The sequence below is a fragment of the Tachypleus tridentatus genome, chromosome 5 (genome assembly GCF_004210375.1).
Source record: "Tachypleus tridentatus isolate NWPU-2018 chromosome 5, ASM421037v1, whole genome shotgun sequence".
Classification (NCBI taxonomy): Eukaryota; Metazoa; Arthropoda; class Merostomata; order Xiphosura; family Limulidae; genus Tachypleus; species Tachypleus tridentatus.
Genome location: NC_134829.1, coordinates 35,020,979 through 35,039,118, shown reverse-complemented (window position 1 = coordinate 35,039,118; position 18,140 = coordinate 35,020,979). Strand labels below are relative to the sequence as shown.

General features: G+C 36.7%; 1 protein-coding gene across 4 annotated transcripts in view; it reads right to left on the bottom strand.

Annotated features, from left to right (window-relative positions):
• The window catches only part of LOC143250919 (CD109 antigen-like), a 159,016-nt gene that overhangs the window by 69,514 nt on the left and 71,362 nt on the right, over positions 1-18,140 (bottom strand). Inside the window, exon 1 of one of the 4 annotated variants that reach the window (XM_076502102.1) lies at positions 14,331-14,598. The exons of the other annotated variants lie outside the window; for them this stretch is intronic. The gene's annotated coding sequence lies outside the window, so the exon portion shown is untranslated. Of the gene's footprint in view, positions 1-14,330; positions 14,599-18,140 lie in introns of those variants that run through there. 4 annotated transcript variants of the gene reach the window in all.

The window sequence follows — 18,140 nt, the reverse complement described above, 5'->3', positions numbered from 1 at the left end:
GTGTGTTACAGCATAGGAGACTTCCTCAAGAGTAACAAGAAAGTGTGTGTGTTATAGCATAGGAGACTTCCTCAATAGTAACAAGAAAGTGTGTGTGTTATAGCATAGGAGACTTCCTCAATAGTAACAAGAAAGTGTGTGTGTTATAGCATGGGAGACTTCCTCAAGAGTAACAAGAAAGTGTGTGTGTTACAGCATAGGAGACTTCCTCAAGAGTAACAAGAAAGTGTGTGTGTTACAGCATAGGAGACTTCCTCAAGAGTAACAAGAAAGTGTGTGTGTTATAGCATAGGAGACTTCCTCAATAGTAACAAGAAAGTGTGTGTGTTATAGCATGGGAGACTTCCTCAAGAGTAACAAGAAAGTGTGTGTGTTACAGCGTAGGAGACTTCCTCAAGAGTAACAAGAAAGTGTGTGTGTTACAACATAGGAGACTTCCTCAATAATAACAAGAAAGTGTGTGTGTTACAGCATAGGAGACTCCCTCAATAGTAACAAGAAAGTGTGTGTGTTATAGCATAGGAGACTTCCTCAAGAGTTACAAGAAAGTGTGTGTGTTATAGCATAGGAGACTTCCTCAAGAGTAACAAGAAAGTGTGTGTGTTACAGCATAGAAAACTCCCTCAAGAGTAACAAGAAAGTGTGTGTGTTACAGCATAGGAGACTTCCTCAAGAGTAACAAGAAAGTGTGTGTGTTACAGCATAGGAGACTTCCTCAATAGTAACAAGAAAGTGTGTGTGTTACAGCATAGGAGACTTCCTCAATAGTAACAAGAAAGTGTATGTGTTACAGCGTAGGAGATTCCCTCAATAGTAACAAGAAAGTGTGTGTGTTACAGCGCAGGAGATTCCCTCAATAGTAACAAGAAAGTGTGTGTGTTACAACATAAGAGACTCCCTCAACAGTAACAAGAAGGTGTGTGTGTGTGTGTTACAGCACATGATTGTATTTAATGGTTCGGCTGTGGAGTATATTTATGTTTGAGCTATTAACGCAATAATAATGTGAAAATCTAATACAAGTATTCATAACGTCCTCTGTTGTTAAGTTAAAGGATACATTACGGTAAGCGCGAATTCTAGCCAACTTTTCACGAAACACACAGATCTCCTTCGAGTTAGTTTCTCATTACGTTAAATTTAGTTCCATAAAAAGATACTTTTATAGATTACACTATCCTCTTAGAGTATAAAAACATGGGGATCCAGCTGTTCTAAAATTAGACGTACATGTACTAGAAATGTAGTGGTTTAACGAGAAACACTGGGACTAGCGGTTTTCGTTCTTCCCATTGAAATAAAGTCACTTTTGATAAGCTTGCAAACCATCTTTCACACCGCCGAACATATTAGTCATCTGTTCTTGTGCAGACACTCGAACAGTTTGATGTTAACTATAGGTCGAAATCCTGTTTCAAACACGTGTGGCATCAAATTCATCTTTCACATTTTCAAGCGCATTTGGAGTTAGTCTGTAAACAAGCTTTACGTCAGTGTTAAATATAAATTGGAACCATCTTTTGAACATTATATGACTTTATTCTATGCGTTCAGTAAAAATAGGGCCCTGCATGGCCAGGTGGGTTAAGGCGTTCGACTCGTAATCTGAGGGTCAGGGGTTTGAATCCCGGTCGCACCAAATATGCTCGCCCTTTCAATCGTGGGGGCGTTATAATGTTACGGTCAATCCCATTATTCATTAGTAAAAGAGTAGCCCAAGAGTTGGCGGTGGGTAGTGATGACCAGCTGCCTTCCCTCTAGTCTTACACTGCTAAATTAGGGACGGCTAGCGCAAATAGCCTTCGTGTAGCTTTGTGCGAAATTTAAAAAAAACAACAACAAACAAAACAGCGCAAATGGTGTCAGTAATAAGTTGAAATCACGAACTTATTTTTGTGTTGGTTTATCTACAAGCACCCAGGTACTTTAAGATCTGTAATGTACCTTACTTAGTTTGATTAGGATATTGAGAGAAGTTAGGATCTCAGGAGACGTCTGACAACATTAAAACATTCCTTGAGACCCTACTGCGTGATGTATTATTATAACTAGGTGATACATTAGATAATTCCATAGGTGTTAAATGTTAGCTAGATCTGTGTGTGAGCGTTAAATGTAGAAAACATAACAAATTTACCTTTTATACGATACTTTGTACTGAATTTGATAAATCGATAAAACAAAACTATGTTGGAAACTCTGAGCAAGATTAAGATATTATATTAGCTCTGAAATAATGTTTTGAGTATTGATGTACAAGAAAAAAGTTTAAAATGTTCTCGCTTTCGTCGGTGCCTGCGAATGACATACTTCGAATGACATCTGCCATGTCAAATAAGTAAAACTAATCACATGATAAACAACATATGATGTGAGAGGAAATATAATGGATAATATTATGTAACGTTCTTTTTCCGGCACGTGGAGGTGGCTAGATTTGAACCAACAGATCGTTCTTTTGAAAGTACACCAATCTGTGTTTTATAGTAAATAGTGCACTAAGGTATTTCTCACAGCGTCCCCCGTTAGTACAGCGGTAAGTCTTCGGACTTACAACGCTGAAATGAGGGGTTCAATTTCCCTTGGTGGACACAGCAAATAGCCCGGTGTAGTTTTGCTATAAGAAAATTTGTTTGTTTTTGAATTTCGCACAAAGTTACTCGAGGGCTATCTGTGCTAGCCGTCCCTAATTTAGCAGTGTAAGACTAGAGGGAAGGCAGCTAGTCATCATCACCCACCGCCAACTCTTGTGCTACTCTTTTACCAACGAATAGTGGGATTGACTGTCACATTATAACGCCCCCACGGCTGAAATGGCAAACAAGTTTGGCGCGACGGAGATGCGAACCCGCGACCCTCAGATTACGAGTCCCACGTCTTAACACGCTTGGCCATGCCGGGCCGTATAAGAAAATAAACACACATTTCTCACAGCATAAACCAAATATCATGTTCTATCAGTTTTTTTTTTTCTATATGCGTACTTGAACCATTATTTAACAAAAGTCTGGGTGTCCACTTACAACATGCAAACCGCTGGACCAATTGACACCAAACCTTAGGAGCCAGCATGAAGTGAAATCGGTGTTTAGATGTGACCGACCTATGTTTACCTCAGAAACGTTAGCTAGTATACAGTTCTTCACGTTTACGACGGTGAACTCTATCATTGTGCTCACACTAATATTTTCACTACCTAGTAAGACTGCCACGTTTACTCACCCCGCTTCAGAAGAGCAGCCAGCAGGTGTGTTTAGGCGGAGTACGAAATTACAGGTTTGACACATAACTGCGAATTAAATTTCACTTAACTCTGTGGGAATCTTTTCGAAACGGCAAAAAAGCTCCTGGTCGGTTGCAAAGTTGAATTGCCTAACTACCCTAAGTTCACGCACGCCACTTCTCCGGCCTGGCACAAAATGCCAATTAATAAGTCATTATTATAATACGTATTGTGATGAGAAATGGGTGACTAACAGAATTACGTGTTAACACACTCAAACACGTGGACAGACTCCAGTATATTCACAGTTAATTAGCTGTTTCGGGAGCTTTAAAACAATGGCAATAGTAGAGCCCCCTGTCGGCCTCTGTCAGGTGTAGCTAGAAAAACAGAAAATCAAAAAGGCTTCAAGTATTCAACCTCAAAAGTGCTATGGAAACTGAAATACGTTATCTTTGGAAAGGAGACGTGTGTTCGTCAGTGTGAGCAGTAAAGTTAGGTCTTTACATCAACCAAATATACCAAGAATCTATACAAATTTCGCAAACAAAGCCGGGTGATATTAATTTCCACAACACTACAAATAACGTATGTACGTATTGGTGAATAAAAAAATATAACAAAAAAAACATAAGAAATTACGGATCCATTTGCTGTTCTGGGTTCTTAACTCTTGATCTGCTGTTAAGCCCAAAGCCACACAATGGGATATTTCTGCTCTGCCAACTGAAGGGATAGAGCTCCAAATACTAGCGTTATAAGCCCCACGTTGATAAGGGACTATCTGCTGTTAAGCTCAAAGCCACACAATGGGATATTTCTGCTCTGCCAACTAGAGGGATAGAGCTCCAAATAAATAACATGACTATCTTTTAATTTAAAAATAACATGAAAAACAAAACAACACGACATTTTGCATGATTAAGAGTCTAAAGGCAACAAACCACAACATAGTTTTCACTTGATACATTGGAACTTAAAAATACCTTTATTGACCCTGAATATAACAAAGTTATTTTTCATATTCTAAGCAGGCTATTTTTAAAATCTAGTTGCATCTTTCCGCAGAATGTGGGTTGAAGTCACTTTGTCTAGGTTACTTTTTAATCATTGGTTTTAAATTAAACAAAAAAAAATCAAATGATGGCTTTATTACCAAGAAGTACTTGACTTAGCTCCCAGGGGTTCTGATAGCCAACAGAGAGGTTCGTTTTTTGTCTTCAGATGGCTGTCAGTTATAATTTTATAACAAACATCGATGAAAGAAAGTCAAAGCATTGGCTTTTAAACCATATTGACATTATGTCACATTTTTCTGTTTTCTTTTATATTACACGGAGGAACTTGTAGCACCGGTTTCTGTTTTGTTACGTATTAAACTTGTAGCACTGGTTTCTGTTTAGGTTTTACGTTTGATTCAGAAGAATGTAGCGTTTCTATCGATAACATAAGCCTTGATTTTATTTATTTTAAAAATAAAACTTACTGGTTAGAAAACTCTTGGAAGGTTATCCAATTTTATAATAACGTTTGCTGTTGTTGTGAATTAAACACAAAGCTACACAATGGGCTATCTGTGCTCTGCCCACCACGGGTATCGAAACTCGGTTTTTAGCGTTTACGTCCGCAGACATACCGCTGAGCCATTGGGGATCAATAACGTTTGAAATACTACTATTATAGTGACTCTACCTAACAACAGTATATTCTTTTGCTACAAATACGAAGAGCAGGTCAGTATCACTTGTTGAAATTAGACACGTGTCAGTTCTTACTGGGCACGAGTTCGTTTTCCGTAAGTTTATTCAAAGGACTTTAAGCTTTCAAATATATGAAAGAAAATTAGAAAATATGCTCATGCTTAAGATTTTTTATACCAATTATTGTCTAAATATAATCAGCGTTGAAATTTCAATGGAAAATTCAGTTAAAAAGAGATTGAAATATATTTATTCATATGTAAACGATATCAATAAATCTTGTAATATTTTGTTATTCAACTCAAGTCCTACCTGTATCTTTACAATTCAAATGAATTATGTATATAGTTGGTTATGTTGTGAAAAAAAAACAAAGTGCAGAGAGATAGACGGATTGGAGATTAGAAACGTTTGTTTGTTTTGAATTTCGCGCAAAGCTACTCGAGGGTTATCTGCGCTAGCCGTCCCTAATTTAGCAGTGTAAGACTAGAGGGAAGGCAGCTAGTCATCACCCACCGCTAACTCTTGGGCTACTCCTTTATCAACGAATAGTGGGATTGACCGTGAAATTATAAAACCCCCACATCTGAAAGGGCGAGCATGTTTGGTGCGACCGGGATTCGAACCCACGACCCTCGGATTACGAGTCGAACGCCTTAACACGCTTGGTCAAGCCGGGCCGTCTATGGAAGTTAATTACGTATTAGCCCGGAGCAGATTGGAGATTAGAAACGTCTAGGGAAGTTATTTGTATACTGGTTATCTGTTGTGTCTGGCAGGGGGGATCCGACCCCGAATTTAAGCGTTGTAAGTTTATATAGTTAACAAGTTAAACAAGTATACGTTACACAATGTTTCTCACTTTAAAGCTAATACTTTAATTAACTCTAGACATACATCACCACGAAATTATATGAACTCTATCTAATTCACTCGAAAATTATTTTAAAAGAGTTACGTAACTAATCGTCTATCGCTCATTTTTGCTACGGGCTGGGAACCTGGTTAAACCCGATTTAAATGGTGTTAAAATATTTAAACAAGTTGGAGTTGTTTTCATTCTCTAGCTTTAATAAGAAATAATTCCACCTCTTATGATAAATATAGCCAATTCCAGTACAAAATATTTTTGCTTTTATCGTGATTAAATGCCTACCATAGTAAAGTAGTAACGGTTTTTGTTTTTACTACAGGTACATTAAAAATAATTAAAATCACGCTTGACCTCTTCCCATCCTGGTCCACTACAGATTTCGAAGCGGCGCGTAAAATAACGTTTTGGACGCGCATTTTGAATGGCTCGGCTCACAATCTAGGAAACATTTTGAATCTAGTGTAAGCTGCCATTGGCCAAACCAATCTAGAATTAAACAAAAAGGTTTTCTGGAGGGTTAAACGATTGATCTGAAATACCACTTTTTATTTATATTCAGTTTTATTCACATCTGTTTTTATTTGCATCCAATTCTAGATCCGGACTCGAGCGACTAAAAATACTGTGATGGAGAAAAAAATAGAAATTTCAACGTAATTTTTACTGAGATTTAGATTCACTTTCAAATTTATTGATAATTCGACAATAAAAAAAACGGGTTCACAAAACAGACAGGCAGATATTCTAATATTTCAACCAGTCACAATCTTGAGTAATATTCATTGTTTAGAACTTAGCAGTCTTCACAGTCGTGCATCTTGAAAATGTCCCCCGATGGTACAGGAGTTAAATCTACGGATTTATAAATCAGTGGTTAGATTCTCCTCGGTAGACTTAGCAGATAGCCCGATCTGGCTTTGCTACAATAAAATGCACATACATTCAGAGTTGAAAATACTTGATAAAATAGAGTTTCAACTTTTAATTAATGGTTTCAGTAAATAGATGAATATTGTAATCCACATACAAGGCGTTCCCGTTTAGCGTCCCTTAAAATACGTTAGTCGTTGACCCACAATGTTATCAACTTTCTCTCGAAGGTTAGAACTGAATGTGTCCAGTAAAGAATGGAATCACAGCGCTCATTATTATTATTGTTTGTTTGTTTTTTAATTTCACGCAAAGCTACTCGAGGGCTATCTGCGCTAGCCGTCCCTAGGTTAGCAGTGTAACACTAGAGGGAAGGCAGCTAGTCATCACCACCCACCGCCAACTCTTTGGCTACTCTTTTACCAACGAATAGTGCGATTGACCGTCACATTATAACGCCCGTACGGCTGAAAGGGCGAGCACATTTGGTGCGACCGGGATTCAAACCCGTGACCCTCAGTTTACGAGTCGAACGCCCTAACCACCTGGTCATGTCGGGACCCTTAGTATTATTATCAATTAATTAACCAACATACTGTCTGAGGGCCGCGGGTTCGAATCCTCGTCACACCAAACATGCTCGCCCTTTCAGCCGTGGGGACGTTATAATGTTACGGTCAATCCCACTATTCCCTGGTAAAAGAGTAGCCCAAGAGTTGGCGGTGGGTGGTGATGACTAGCTGTCTTCTCTCTAGTCTTATGCTGCTAAATTTGGGACGGCTAGCGCAGATAGCCCTCGTACAGCTTTGCGCAAAATTCAAAAACCAACCAACATAATTCACTCGTCTTAAAACTGCAACAAATCTGTCTGGCAGCTAATTTCATACAACCTAATGTGGTTTAAGTGTAAAGGTGTTTGATTAGGTGTCGTATTGTTTGAGAAACGTAATTGTCACAAATATGTACATATTGCACGTATAACTTTATTATGCTGTGTTGTTGCATATATTTATTGGGTTGCCAATGTGTGTGTATATAACAAAGATATGCACGTCATGCATATATATTGCATGGTGAGTTTTTATATGAAGACTTGAATAGCTTCTGTTCGAAGATAAACTTATGTTTTACTCCTATATGTCACGACTTTCCAAACAATGCGTGCACAACACGGAAAACGAACGTAGGTAAATCACCCACTAACATCATAACGAATAACCTATCCTCGTCAGTAGGGCCAGCTGGGTAAGGCATGATCACGCAAAGTTCCCCACACCATACACTTCCATGTGATGACAGGTGGACAATTATTCTTCTATCATTTCGTTTAACGAGGGTTTGACATGCGGTCTTGATTCGCATTATATAATTCGAAATGTCTCTCTAAATGAAATATACAACCGAGATAAACGTCTAAATTAACATATATATTAGGCGAACTTACTTTTGCAGCGTAAAACATTAAATTACGTGTTCTGTCTATCTGTCCGTTTATGACATCCTTGCATAACTACAAAAACGTACATTTTGGGTACTTGAGTGTAATTTTAGAGCCTTAAAAATCAACTACACGTTACTGTAATTGAATTTTTATATTATTCCAGGTTAATTGAAATTCACAACTAAATATTTATTTGGGACTGTGGTTATTTTCTCTTCTGGAAGAGGTAGTGATCAAGGCGAGTTATATCTGAGCAGTAAACTTCAAAAGGAATACCAGTTTTATGCAAATCGCAGGCCCCCTTTGGCCGAGCTCAAAATGCAAAATAAATCTTATTATAAGGTATAGTTAGTCAGCACATGTGCGTCTCTGAGCTGTAATTCGACTGTTGCACGTGGTCGCATCGGTGGAATCTGAAATTGGATGTCAAACTCGTTGGCCATTTTCTTAAATGTAATAAACATTAAAATATCCACTTTATTTATATTCTTAACCCTTTTATTTTATTTTACATTTATTTCTCCGAAAGGGGACCGAACGCCATCTGGACGGGTCGTGTGTTTTAACCACAGTGACGTGTTGTATGTCAGTCAGTCAGTAGACAATAAAATTACGTTACATAAGGGAACTTTAACGTTGCAAGTTGTTCTATCGTGAGTCAGTAAAACGTGAGTATACCATAAATCGCGAGAAAAATTATGCGCTTTGTAGGATACAACACAACATGATATATGAACTTTAAATAAGAAAATGTTACTCTTAATTTTGGTTTCATTTATTCTTGAAAAAGAACTCTACTGGAAACCCTGCGAAAGTACATCTTGTATTATAATATAATGTTGTATTGTTGTTGTTTTTCCAGTGATTCGGTTACAAAATAGATGTCACATTCACTTCTTCTATCGTTGTAATAAACAAACAGCAAGCACGTGCTTCAGGTTGTCAGTTAGTTTCTGTAAAAATAGAAATGTAACATTGTGATTTCCAGAATAAAAAACTAAAACGTTTGTCACGACACTTTGGACTCTAGTGTGAAAGAAGTAAAACACTAGTTCCTTATTCACACGAAACCACAAAAATGTCCAAAAAATTTGGCAGAAATAAATAGGAAACAAACGAGCAAGTACAAAAATGAAGAAAAAGATAAATGCGATGACAGGGAGACGTGTGTATATTACATAAACAGACAGACGTACATACACCTTGACGTATAGAGAGTCAAGGAAAAACGCTACTAGATCTTAGTTAGATCGATAGACATACATTCTTTGAAGTTAACGTAATCTTAATATCTTAATGATATTACCTGATTACCGACGTCTTCCGAGGCTGGGCAGGAAGTGCCTTATTAACTTCCTCCGGAAGTACGTAACGTTGAGAGTGCATTAAGGAAAGCCGATGGTTGATTACTATCATTGCTATAAAGACAGCTGTAACTTGTACGGAGTACCTCTTCACAAATGAGCGTACACACATACACACATATTAAAATAATCCTTCAAACATAAACAAACACACACTCGCAAACAGAAATTAAATGTGCTCTTACATACAAATACACTCGCCCACGTTTTTACATAACCCTGTATAAAACAAACAAGCATATAAAATATCCACGTGTCGCGTGAAGATCAATTTTATCAACACGTTGCTGGAACTTCCTACCAAATTATCGTCAACTTTCTCGATTAACGTGTTAAAATAACAGTGGCTAAAACTAGTTAATAGTGAATCCAGTCATCTAACAAAAGAGAAATAAAAGATTTCTCAGGATCTTTGCACGATCGCGTATATAAAATCTCCCTGCTGGATAAAACTATAAATGTATCAAATATAATAGACATGCGCTATATTTTTAGTTGTTTCACAAGTTTGTATCCGATGTTCAATCCCTTCATTATTAGTTACATAGTTTTTATACGAGCTCGTGTGCGTCTTCAAACATCCCTTCTTTGGCTGTTATAATATTCTGTTATTACATTTGACTGCATGAAGCTTATCCGCTTTAACTGAAAGCAATTTGATATTCTGCAAACGAGTAAACTTGTATTTCTACTTTATCTACTCGTGTGCGTCGAATGATAAGTCTATAAAAATATTACAAAAAGCAATATTAACACGACGAAAGGGTGAAAGGATAATATGCAGTTACTACAAACAACACCTACTGAAACTTTTTTTGAGAGAGATTCAAGTGTTCAGAATAGTATCACTGTTTGTATTTCTGTCGTTCATCTATCCACCTTTCTTACATTTTTTCAATAAAATACAGATAGTTACGTATGTATGAACATAAGAGTCATCTTGTTTGTAATGACGAGAATTACGGTCTTAACAATAACACGAGATAGAACTTATTTCGTTACCATGCAACCGTGTGTACAAATAAATAAACTTCGAACTGTGTCTGAGGCCCACCAGTGACTCAAAGGTAACTTTTTAGGATTAGAAGCTAAAAGTGAGGGTTCGATACCCATGGCAGGCAAATCACAAAAGGCCCATTGTATACTTTTTGTGCTTAACAACAATAAATCAACCGAAGTGTATTAGAGAGAACTGAGAAGTTGTTACTTTATTTTACAGCGCCACCTATCCATGTAGTTTATACAATAACAATATAAAAAAAAGGACAACTAGCACGTACTTCATTTTTACTCGTTATAGCAAGAGTTGATACGATATTCTAGAGTTCAAGCAACAGATATATAGATATAAGTATCATATAGTTAAACAGATATGCTTGGGGAAAAGATAAAACAACTTTCATTTATAAGAAAACTATTATAGAAATGACAGAATGTTGCAAGTGACACACTTGACTCGTTTTGAAACTGGGTTTCGCTCGTCTGACCAATCACACAACGGAAAGACTGAAGCTTTACCATAATAGGTTATCCAGTAAAGGCAGCCTTCGAGGTTATATACACCACGTGCGTGTGTGTGATTATCGTGCACACTCGAAATGTCGACAGTATCAGAGAAAGAAGTGCATATTGTTTCTCTGTTAAGCTCTGCAGTACAGGACGCATGCGTAACACGACTTCCAAAGATTGTATCAAAAGTAACTTCTATTTCCAGATTATATTAAAGTATCGCATCTGAAGTGACTTTTTCGGAGCTTCTGAGTTATTTTTCCATTCACTTGTTTCTACTGTTTTTGCCTTGCATTGCATATCGTTACATCATTATATATAGATGAAAGTTCACAGTGCCGAAGATATGCACATGTTACACACGGCGTGCACATGGGACAAAACTATAGGGCGAGTAGTTGCTAAAATGATTTTACAGTCTTTCAAAATATGACGTACGAAAATATATTTAGAAACTCTCAGGACCTGCTAATGTCATTTCCTCTTGTTCCGTACATTATCATTTGGCTGCTGTGTAGCTGAAAGACATGGTAGTTACCCTCACCCTTAATTCTCTCTCCTCCTCCTAGGGTGATCAATATGAGCAAGTAGAGTTAGGAGAAGGACCAGAGAAGTATGTGATAGTCCTATGTAAGAAACCACAAGAAGGACAGAGTCGTATCTTTGTAGCTTTCATTTTAGATCTTTGTGGTCTTCAAAGTGTTAGCAATACAGTTTTTAAAACCATAATATTTACGTTTTTCTTTTATGGAACTGTAGATAATTTTTGCTTGTTTTGTTTTGTTTTTGAATTTCGCGCAAAACTACACGAGGGCGACTCTTTTACCAACGAATAGTGGGATTGACCATAACCTTATAACGTACCCACGGCTGAAAGGGCGAGCATGTTTGATGCGACGGGGATTCGAATCCGTGGCCCTCGGATAACGAGTCGAACGCCTTAACCCACCTGACTATGCCGGTTCTGTAGCTAATTTAGAGCTTACTTTCAAAAACATATTACAATAGTTCGACGAAAATTACACGTTTCATTGTCCAACGGAGCGGCCTGCAGTTTTATTTTTAACTCAAAGTCGTTTTGGCAACGGAATCTTCTTATTGAAACCCAACACGCATATCCTCTAACAACAACAACGTCTCTTAACTAGAAATCGTAATACAGACTGACACAACACTAAAACAACCACTGAATGGCATTAATTAATCCATAAAACTCACGAACTACCTTCTGTCTGGTCATATGGACTTTCCTCAACAACAGATTTGTTAACCTACTCGTATTTATGTGGTTTGGCATTGTCTTCACTGCAATACAGAATAATAACCTTGTTATAATCGAGCTGGTGATATTTATGTCCAAAACTCGGATCTCGGAAACTACCGCATCGGTCATCACCAATCATAAGTGGTAATATTTATATAACTAGGCAGTATTTTTATAGCTAAACAATAAATGAAACAATATAAATATCAACAAAGATGACGTGTTTGAGGTTTAATTAATTAAAAATTACAAACAAAAAGAGTAAGTTTTAAATGTAAAATGATCAAAAACAAACTAAAAAAAAAACGTTTTATTTAGTGAAAATCTCGTGAGTGTCGCAATAGGAAACCAAGGCTCTTTCATTGGTAACTGCGTCTATAAAGAAATACTTTAATAAAATATCTACTCTGTGATGTAACGCTGTGATTACAGCTCATTTTTAAACGTAAAATTTAAATAAAATCATTTTTCTCATGAATAGTAAACATCGTTGAATATCAAGCATGAGTACATTGTTGCAGAATTGCCAGACGATTCCAGAAAAGGCGGCAGGCCTAATAGCCTTCCAGAAACAATAGCAGTCGTATTTACTTGGTTGGCGGATATTTTTTTATTTTAATAGTAAAAACAGCGCGATATTAAAAAGATTTTTTTTTTTCTAAATCCGGCATTTTACACACTCTACTTAAGAAACGGAAAGCACAAAGATTGTGCCATAAACTGGTTCTTATCAAATACTTAGAGTAAAACACCAAGTTCACATTCGCAACTTTATAAACCTAATCATTTAATGAGCTGAAGAATAACAAAGATCACTGTGTAAGGATTTCCTACAAAGGAACGCAGACTGTGAATTAGTATATGGGTGTTATCTGTCCTTTAAACTATGACCTAAAGTAACAGAAAGAAAATGCCCAAGAGTAAAAGTACCAACTTCTAAAGTGATTACTTTTAAAAACACAGGGGTCAAAATATTAGAGTCCAAGGTCACGAGTGGTGGGCGATTCTTGGCGATACAAGACAGAAACCTGTGTTACGAGTAAATATCAAATAATATAATTAGCGTAATGCAGTTTAAGTGTTATGTAAATAGTGCTAAGGGTGTTCTATACCGCGATTTTCTAGTAATGAGCCAGGACAAACGTGGTTATGAGTTGCAGTGGGCCCAGCATAACTCTGACTGCCCTAAACTATCGGATAATCAACTGGATCTGTGAGCCTTTATTGTTATGTTGAATGACAAATGGCCGTGAGGTGTAAAATGTTGGAAATTCTAGGCCTTTGTTTCGTTAGATATAACCACAGAATGGTTACATCTTATGTTTGAAATGTCAAACGTTTCGTTGTAGAATTTAGTTTATTTGTATTTAAATTTACTGTGAAGTAAATTAAACTTCTATATAATAAAGTTAAGGTAATTTCATAAATACTTATAAACCTCATTATTTCCGTTCGTCGGTAGAGGGCGCATATTGATGTAACACATAAAGTTTGTTTGTTTTGGAATTTCGCACAAAGCTACTCGAGGGCTATCTGTGCTAGCCGTCCCTAATTTAGTAGTGTAAGACTAGAGGGAAGGCAGCTAGTCATCACCACCCACCGCCAACTCTTGGGCTACTCTTTTACCAACGAATAGTGGGATTGACCGTAACATTATACACCCCCACGGCTGGGAGGGCGAGCATGTTTAGCGCGACGCGGGCGCGAACCCGCGACCCTTGGATTACGAATGGCACTCCTTACGCGCTTGGCCATGCCAGGCCAACAATTAATGAGAATAATAAATAATAATAAATTATTAAATGTAACCAGCACATAGTCGGTTCATTAGTAACCACAATACATTCGCTTCGTTAGGTTTTAAACGTTTAGTGGATTTAAAAACTTATGTTAAAATATGTATGAATTAATTATATAACTTTTACTGAAAAGGACGCTTCTACCAATTAATTTAGTTTGTTTATTACGAATAGCGACAGACTAAAGCTCTTTTGATATAACTGTATTTTTCTTGAAACATCTAGGTTGTTTTTGTTATTTTCGGAATGACAAAGAATTTTTTTAAATCAGTTAAAACTCACTTACCTCCACATTAATGTTGTTGTATTAGTAATTACGCTTTGAAAAGTTTTGAACAATCTTAGCTGTCCACACCAGAAACACTTCTTATAACGTTCGTCAAGGAAAACAAAAAGAGACAAACGTGATGGATTAAAACAAGTACAAAATACAGCGCGAAACGTTTGAACTCAACACATTCCCGCAGAAAACAACACGAAAGAGTAAGGTAAAAGTAAATGAGAAATCATGGACCACAAACAAACCCATCACAGCCCGTAAGTGCTGGGGATATGAGCAGCTGCGTGCGACACACTCTTATATCAAGCGTCTGCTTAACGGTATTGGACATCGGCCATGTTTGGCCCGTGTGACAATATTATGGGTTGATGGTATTATGTGTCCCACACGTGTGACGTCGGGTACATAAGTAGAACCATCTGGCAGTTACAAAATTGTTTAAGTTACAGATGGTCCTTTTGTCGGGCTGGTTATCTCTATCTTCATTCTTTCAGCTCTCTCTTCCTCCGCTGTAGAATGGGTTACGATTTAAAATGTATCGGATTTATAGCGAATGCGTGATTTTAGTTTTCAATTTTATTAATTTATTCATTTTTCTTACTTTTACAGCTGCTATTTTGTTTGCTATATATATAAAACTGTTAATAGCAGGAAACTACATCTGGTATTGAAACAATTATTAGAGAGGTCGACGGCAAAAACTTAGACACCAAACTTGAACTGGAATATCTTCAGACAAAGAATTCTGGTGTTTGGTTTTGTTTTGGTGGTAACTTTTATTTGTGTTATAACGAAAGCTTGACGCAATTCAATAATTCTTTGTTTTGTTTTAATCATTTCTGACTAATTTTGAATCAAGTACTTTAAAATACGAAACCTTGTGCTGTTTCTATGGACTTTCTCTTTTGCATAGACTTACTTTAAAAAAAATGGCATGAAGATTTTCCATAATAACCTTTCTGAAGTTCTCTTGTTAGGCTCACAATATCAATTTCAAGTAAAGTATGTGTTATTAGCTTGACTAGACTCCTGTGTCATATTTTGGGATAGTAATGAGGCAAGACATGCCCATCTTGACTGTTTGCCAGCTGGATATAACACACGTTAACTTGTTTATGCAAGATAAAGGTTAGATAGAACTGCGTAGTTGAGATATGTAATTTTGAACATGCAAGACGTATGAATTGTGAACTTGGAGCACAGGTTTACTTTGGTGCAAATTTTAGTGGTAAATTTGTTTGATACTATGATTGAAATATGAATTTTTAACTTAGCGAACTGTATACCAATCCATGCCATATCATAAAATACTCCCCACACTTTAAGCTGTTTGTGCGTTATAAGAGTGATAGTCGATCCATTATTATAAAGATTTCGGGTGATAAGAATATGTAATATTATACTCATCGGCAGCGACGCAGTTTGTTTAATCTCTTAATTATATACACCTACATTTCTCAAAATATTAATACCAAAATATTACCATATTACCATAAATATTAATATCAGAATCAATGCGAAATAACATTATATAAAATACTAAATTAAATATATCAACCGAGGAGACGTGAAAGCACCCAACATTAAGTCAGTCATAGCTTGAAGGCACTCATCCAAAACAGGTATGACGTGGAGGCACTAAACCAAGGCATGACGTGGAAGCACTTTACGCTAAGACAAAGACAGATATAACTTGAAGACACTCAGCACCAAGACAAGTAGAACATAAAGGCACTTAATACCAAGCCAGGTATTTTGCATTCATATAGAGCTGAAAACACGTTGGCTGGCAGACTACGCCGGTATAACAATACAATAACAAATGAGTTGTATTCAAGTGTTTTAATGCGCCTCATTTAGATAATAATACCCTCGTACTTAATGAAAGTTATACACATGTTGGACTATGAATAGTATTATGGCATGACGTGACTTAAGGGCTGGCAAAATCGATAGTTCAAACCATGTGTAGAATCACATGACCAATTATTTTCTACCCTTGATAGTCATCGTTTAGCTGACGTCATTTTATGATGGAGAGTATATTGACAAGTATTAATTGACATAATTACTGTTGTAACAGGTATAATGTCAATCATACTTTTGCGCAAAGTTACGTAAGAGCCATATGTGTATAGTTTTTCGTAATTTCGAACTGATAAACTATATGGATTCAAGTCAGAAAAATCAACACCCATCACCAACTCTTGTGTAACCGAATTATAGGATTTGACTGTCACTCCTATAGTACACCCTCAGTAACAAAACGAGTTTTAGAACAACGAAACACGAACCATGAACCCTCGGATTCACAGTTTACGCAGGGCAATCATTAGACCATATTCAGCCTTTTTATTCAGAGGTTATATGTTATACATGAGGACTACATATACAAATAAATGTTGATTGGTTTTTTATGCAGACAATTTCTCTGTTTTTGAAATGATCGTACACACAAATGCGTTGCCCAAATTTCTTTTTCCCCCCACACAGTAATACGTAATTCAGTAGACACGTCAGTTGGTGTTATGACAATATACAAGTAAGTGGTATGGTAAAACAAACAATTGAAAAGTCGACATTATATTATTTGATTTTCTTAGCACTGTCCGAGGATGTCGTAACATCACGCCTTTATTTTCTTAGAACCCCAAACATTTTCTTGGTCCAATTCATTACAGCTTTGAAAAGAAAGAAGTTCCCAAGAAACCTATGGCAACACCGCTGCTTACAACAGTGGTAAAGGTTACGAAACCTAATTAAAAACAGGTATAATAAATTCACGTACACAAGTTTGTTTATTCTGAATTTCGTGCAAAGCTACACAGGACTATCTGTGCAAGCTGTTCCTAATTTAGCAGCGTAAGGCTAGAGGGAAGGCAGCTAGTCATCATCACCCACCGCCAACTTTAAGGCTACTCTTTTTACCAACGAATAGGGGTTTTACCATTACTTTATAACACCACCACGACTGAAGGGGCGAGAATGAAAGGATTCGAAACCGCAGCCCTCAGCTTTAGCTTGGGAGGCAAGCGCCATAGCCCCCTGGCCATGCCGGGTACCACATACATATGAAGTTCAACTTTTGTACTGATTAAAACAAAATATATAAATGTACATGAAATACTGTAATACTGTCCTTGCATTGGCTTTGAACCTCATCTATCTACTTATTTTATAACAGTATAAACACACAGAAATGCTCTAAAAATGAAAACGTGGTATGTTTGATACAGCACCATAGATACCGTACTTATATTCTGATAAAATTCACGTTCCTCTTACACGTGTTTTTCCACGTAGTCAATATCATATTGTAGACCTAAGTAACTACATGATTACACGTTGTAACTGGCATCATTTTATTCGCGTAGTTACTCTATATTAGTTTAGTACATCCTCCGCTTCCCTCTTCATGTTATTGATCCACATGATGTAATGTCTAAAAACGGCTTACTTTTATACATTCAGTAACAACATACTCTATTATGATTTGTATCTATACAGGATTCCGTCCGGTTAGTAACTGTAGAATCCGGAAATCGAGAGAAACAAATACAAACCGTATAAAGGAAATCACTGTGTTCTCAACTAGATGGCTACAGGTACATTTGAAGGCGAAAAATTATGTGTATCATAGACGTCAAACCTCAAACTGATTTAGAAAACTAAAACGGTCTAAAGAAGGACCAAAGAAGAGAAACACCATTTTATATTTTAGCAGACACACGGTGATGGTCATTTAAGCTAGAGAGCACAGGATATAGAAAATAGAAATATAAATAAATTAATAAGATAATTCCTAAATCAAAATAA